This window comes from Schistocerca piceifrons, chromosome 4 (assembly GCF_021461385.2).
Source record: "Schistocerca piceifrons isolate TAMUIC-IGC-003096 chromosome 4, iqSchPice1.1, whole genome shotgun sequence".
NCBI classification, from domain to species: Eukaryota; Metazoa; Arthropoda; class Insecta; order Orthoptera; family Acrididae; genus Schistocerca; species Schistocerca piceifrons.
Window position 1 is genome coordinate 564,446,896 of NC_060141.1, and position 6,295 is coordinate 564,453,190.

Consider the following 6,295-nt stretch of genomic DNA (forward strand, 5'->3'; position numbering starts at 1 on the left):
AAAGTAAAAGAATACCTTATGAACTATTCGTTCTAAAATTTATCGCAATATTGGAACTTAAATTTTTACTAAACTGATATATGCCACTATATAGATATCTGATAGTGTCTTTGCAAAGTTAAATAAAAGGTTTGTCTGAAATATAAGATAAAAATGACAGCTGAGTAGTTTAAGAAGAGGAATAGTGGCTTTTTTAAAGTAGTTATACTTCTCCTGATACACATATTCATATAAAAACTAAAAGTTAAATAATTTCCATAATTATCAGTGAGATTTGGTTAGTGCAGGTCACAATGTGTTGTTAGTAAAGTACAGAGAAGGAGCCTGCATTGGGTGTTTCCGTCTTTTAATGCACAACTTGACTTGTTTTATTTCCTTGAAGGCTCTGCGTCACAATCTGCGAATGATTGAAGTAATGGACAGGTTTAACAGATTTTGTGGGTGTCAGTCTTGACATGTTGGGTCTCACTTCTTGATGTCTCAGAGATTACCAAGGCTGTTCAAATTGAAGTCACCACTACAGGTGGAGCCCTTTCATCCTGGGGTCTGAGTGAACTGTTCTTCCACTTTAACCTTCCCCAACCCACATCTCTCACTTTGTTGAGGAAGGCTTCAAAACCATCTTGGGCAATTAACTGTACATTTTATTCTCTGGTGGAAGGTGGTGTTTTGTTGATACAACAAAAGCTTTTATAGTCAGTATTTGCATCCTGAGTAATAAGCTGTGTCATGATATTTGTTACAAGATCAATAGTTTACCTGCTGAATTATGTAAGCGTATTCTGCTATAACAACTAACAAACAGGAGGAGAAATTCAATAGTCTGTAGAAGAAAAGAATGAATTTCCTACACCAGATATAGGTCATACCACTATTAATAGAAATGAAGAACTTTGTCTAAGAGAAAAGTAACTGTGCTTGCTACAGGAGGAAACTATGTGATTGAACCTTCTAGAATAAAAACAGAAGATACTGTTACAATATCAAAACTGGAATCCACCTTTTAACTGAAGCAGCTGATGATGGACATGGACATGGAATCAGCTAAGATATCGCTTTGGAGCAGTAACTTAACAAATGGTAAGAAAAAAGCTCTCCAATACTTAAATTCTGATAAAGATACTCTTATTCTTCCAGAGGGTAAGAGCAATGTTACAGTGGTAATGAGGAAATAACACAACTGCAGCAAAAACTGGTGCATTTTAGAACCAGGAAAATAGAGAGAGCTTAAGGGAGATCACACAAGTTCTGTTCTTAGGGTAACAGACAAGTTAATAACAGCATCTTTAATTTCTCACATTGCAAGAAGTGTCTCACCAAATCAGAAGTATTGCCACCTAGACTGTGTATGGTTTACCAAAAATTGGCAATGGCCTTGCCGCAGTGGATACACCGGTTCCCGTCAGATCACCCAAGTTAAGCGCTGTCGGGCGTGGCCGGCACTTGGATGGGTGACCATCCGGGCCGCCATGCACTGTTGCCATTTTTCGGGGTGCACTCAGCCTCGTGATGCCAATTGAGGAGCTGCTTGACCGAACAGTAGCAGCTCCCGTCAAAGAAAACCATCATAACGACCGGGAGAGTGGTGTGCTGACCACGCGCCCCTCCTATCCGCATCCTCATCTGAGGACGACACGGCGGTCGGATGGTCCCGGTGGGCCACTTGTAGCCTGAAGACGGAGTGCTTACCAAAAATTCACAAACCTGGCTTTCTATTAAGATCTATCGTTATCACTATTGATTGTCTAACATATGGGATTGCCAAAATTTTGTCACTCTCCAACAACCATTTGTAGGTAAAACTAATACTTATATTAAAGATTCTTGTCACTTTATCAAGAAATTAAAATCTCTCATGTAATGCCCAAGGAACACCATGGTCAGTTTTTATGTTGAATCACTGTTTACTATGCTTCTGTCAATGAAGTGATGTCATGGTTGAAACTGCAGATCTCAACATTGTCTCACTTTCACTCACTTTCAGTGGGATAAGAAGTTCTATGGAGAACCCATTCACCGCAGTTGTAGTGAATTTCTACATGGAAAAATTTGAACAAAACAAGCCTTTCATTAGCCAAGAAGAATTCTACTTTTTTGTTTCCATATATTTATGACATTTTCATTAGTTAGCCTCATGGAGAAAATGAACTGTCAGAATTCCTGATTTTTTTGCATGATATCATTTCTAATATAAAGCTGACAATGGAAAAAAGAAGGTTACATTTCACTTTTGAACATCCAGGTATTTAAGAAACCTGTCAGAAGAGGAACAAAGTCAACAGAATGCACATTTACATTGATACGTATGTTCACAAAAATACCTTTCATCATCCCAAGCAGAAAAGAGAAGTGATGGAAACTTTTGTTGATTGGGCTAAGAGAATCTGTGAGCCACAGTACTTGGAGGAAGAGCTCAAGCATTTAAGAATTATTTTTAGAGAAAATGACTGCTCTGATAAAGAAATAAATAGGACACTACATCCCAAAAGATCAGGACTTTTTGCAAAATAATGGAATCAGCAAAAGGGAAAGTTTTCCTCTGAATTGTAAAAGCAGTCACAGACTATAGCAGAAGGGTGCTAGGAAAACACAGCATTTAAACTGACAAGAAACGTGTGTGACTATTTGAACACTGCCTATGACCTACAACCATCACTTGCCACAGCAGGAGTATATAAAATCACCTGTACATGTCATCATGTACATGTAGGAACTACTAAAGATGCAGTAACACCCAGATTAAAGAACACATGAGTATTTGTACTCTGGAGACATGGATAAACTGGCAGTAGAAGTAAAAAGACTGGGTCCATTGGTGGAATAGAGGGCTGTCTAGTGCTGGAAAGGGAGCAGGGAAGGGGCTAGGTACTTAAGGACAATGACTAACAAAGCTTGAGACCAGGAGGGTTACAGGAATGTTGGAAATATTGTAGGGACAGTTCCCACCTGGGCAATTCAGAAAAGCTAGTGTTGGTGTGAAGGGTCCATATGGCACAGGCTGTGAAGCACTTACTGGAATGATGGATGTCGTGTGGGGCAGTGTGCTCAGCAGCAGGATGGTCCAGTTGTTTCTTGACCAAAGTTTGTTAGTGCCATTCATGTGGACAGAGAGCTTGTTGGTTATCATACCCACATAGAATGCAGCACAGTGGTCGCAGCTTAGCTTGTAGATCACATGACTGGCTTCACAGGTAGCCCTGCCTTTGATGGGATAGGTGATGTTTGTGACTGAGCTTGGGTAGATGGTGGTGGGAGGATGTATGGGACAGGTCTTGCATCTAGGTCTATTATAGAGATATGAGCCATGATGTAAGCGGTCGGGAGCAGGGGTTGTGTAGAGATGGATGAGTGTATTGTGTAGGTTTGGTGGACAGTCGAATACCACTGTGTGAGAGGTGGCAAGGATAGTGGGCAGGACATTTCTCATTTCAGAGCATGACAAGAGGTATTCAAAACCCTGGCAGAGAATGTAATCCAATTGCTCCAGTCTTGGATGGTACTGAGTTATGAGGAGAATGCTCCTCTGTAGCTGGACAGTAAGATTTGGGAGGTAGTGAGTGACTGTAACCTCCCCCGGTGTAAAACCTGTCCCATACACCCTCCCACCACCACCTACTCCAGTCCTGTAACCCAGAAGGTGTACACGATCAAAGGCAGGGCAGAGCCACGTGTGAAAGCACCCACGTGATTTACCAACTGACCTGCCTACACTGTGAAGCCTTCTATGTGGGAATAACCAGCAACAAACTGTCCATTCGCATGAACGGACACAGGCAGTCAGTGTTTGTGGGTAATGAGAATCACCCTGTGGCTAAACATGCCTTGGTGCATGGCCAGCACATCTTGGCACAGTGTTACACTGTCCGGGTTATCTGGATACTTCCCACTGACACCAACCCATCAGAACTCAGGAGATGGGAACTTGCCCTTCAATATATCCTCTCTTCCCATTACCCACCAGGCCTCAGCCTCTGCTAATTTCAAGTTGCCGCCCCTCGTACATCACTTGTCACTCAACAACATCTTTGCCTCTGTACTTCCGCCTCGACTGACATCTCTACCCAAACTCTTTGCCTTTACATATGTCTGCTTGTGTCTGTATATGTATGGATATGTGTGTGTGTGTGTGTGTGTGTGTGTGTGTGTGTGTGTGTGTGTGTGTGTGTGTGAGTGTATACCTGTCCCTTTTTCCCCCTAAGGTAAGTCTTTCCGCTCCCGGGATTCGAATGACTCCTTACCCTCTCCCTTAAAACCCACATCCTTTTGTCTTTCCCTCTCCTTCCCTCTTTCCTGATGAACCAACTGTGGGTTGCAAAAGCTTTAAAATTGTGTGTGTGTGTTTTTTATTGTGTCTATCTACCAGCACTTTCTCGCTTGGTAAGTCACAGCATTTTTTAAATATATTTTTCCCATGTGGAATGTTTCTTTATATATATATATATATATATTGGCTCTCCAGCAGGGATACGACTTCCTCAAATCCTGCCCTGAAATGAGATCCATCCTTCATTAAATCCTCCCCACTTCACCAAGAGTGTCTTTCCGCCGTCCACCTAACCTTCATAACCTCTTAGTTCATCCCTATGAAATCCCCAAACCACCTTCCCTACCCTGCACTTTCGTTTGGTAAGTCACATCATCTTTGTTATATATATATGAAAACAAAGATGATGTGACTTACCAAACGAAACCGCTGGCACGTCGATAGACACACAAACAAACACAAACATACACACAAAATTCAAGCTTTCGCAACAAACTGTTGCCTCATCAGGAAAGAGGGAAGGAGAGGGAAAGACAAAAGGAAGGGGGTTTTAAGGGGGAGGGTAAGGAGTCACTCCAATCCCGGGAGCGGAAAGACTTACCTTAGGGGGAAAAAAGGACAGGTATACACTCGCACACACACACACATATCCATCCACACATATACAGACACAAGCAGACATATTGTATTTAAATATGTCTGCTTGTGTCTGTGTGTGTATATATATATATAATGGAAGGAAACATTCCACGTGGGAAAAATTATATATAAAAACAAAGATGAGGTGACTTACCGAACAAAAGCGCTGGCAGGTCGATAGACACACAAACAAACACAAACATACACACAAAATTCAAGCTTTCGCAACAAACTGTTGCCTCATCAGGAAAGAGGGAAGGAGAGGGGAAGACGAAAGGAAGTGGGTTTTAAGGGAGAGGGTAAGGAGTCATTCCAATCCCGGAAGCGGAAAGACTTACCTTAGGGGGAAAAAAGGACAGGTATACACTCGCACACACCCACATATCCATCCACACATACAGACACAAGCAGACATAATATGTCTGCTTGTGTCTGTATGTGTGGATGGATATGTGCGTGTGTGCGAGTGTATACCTGTCCTTTTTTCCCCCTAAGGTAAGTCTTTCCGCTCCCGGGATTGGAATGACTCCTTACCCTCTCCCTTAAAACCCACTTCCTTTCGTCTTCCCCTCTCCTTCCCTCTTTCCTGATGAGGCAACAGTTTGTTGCGAAAGCTTGAATTTTGTGTGTATGTTTGTGTTTGTTTGTGTGTCTATCGACCTGCCAGCGCTTTTGTTCGGTAAGTCACCTCATCTTTGTTTTTTTATATATATATATATATATATATATATATATATATAAAAAATAGAGGGAAACATTCCACTTGGGAAAAATATATCTAAAAACAAAGATGATGTGACTTACCAAACAAAAGTGCTGGCAGGTCGACAGACACACAAACAAACACAAACATACACACAAAAATCAAGCTTTCGCAACAAACGGTTGCTTCATCAGGAAAGAGGGAAGGAGAGGGAAAGATGAAAGGATGTGGGTTTTAAGGGAGAGGGTAAGGAGTCACTCCAATCCCGGGAGCGGAAAGACTTACCTTAGGGGGAAAAAAGGACAGGTATACACTTGCACACACACACATATCCATCCGCACATACACAGACACAAGCAGACATTTGTAAAGGCAAAGAGTTTGGGCAGAGATGTCAGTCGAGGCAGAAGTACAGAGGCAAAGATGTTGTTGAAAGACAGGTGAGGTATGAGCGGCGGCAAATTGAAATTAGAAATTAGCGGAGATTGAGGCCTGGACTATAATGAGAAGAGAGGATATACTGAAGGGCAAGTTCCCATCTCCGGAGTTCTGACAGGTTGGTGTTAGTGGGAAGTATCCAGATAACCCGGACGGTGTAACACTGTGCCAAGATGTGCTGGCTATGCACCAAGGCATCTTTAGCCACAGGGTGATCCTCATTACCAACAAACACTGTCTGCCTGTGTCCA

At 42.1% G+C, this 6,295-nt stretch overlaps 1 pseudogene; it reads left to right on the top strand.

Annotated features, from left to right (window-relative positions):
• The first annotated feature begins 1,365 nt into the window (after window positions 1-1,365).
• Window positions 1,366-1,483, top strand: LOC124797006 (annotated as a pseudogene).
• Window positions 1,484-6,295: the final 4,812 nt, after the last annotated feature.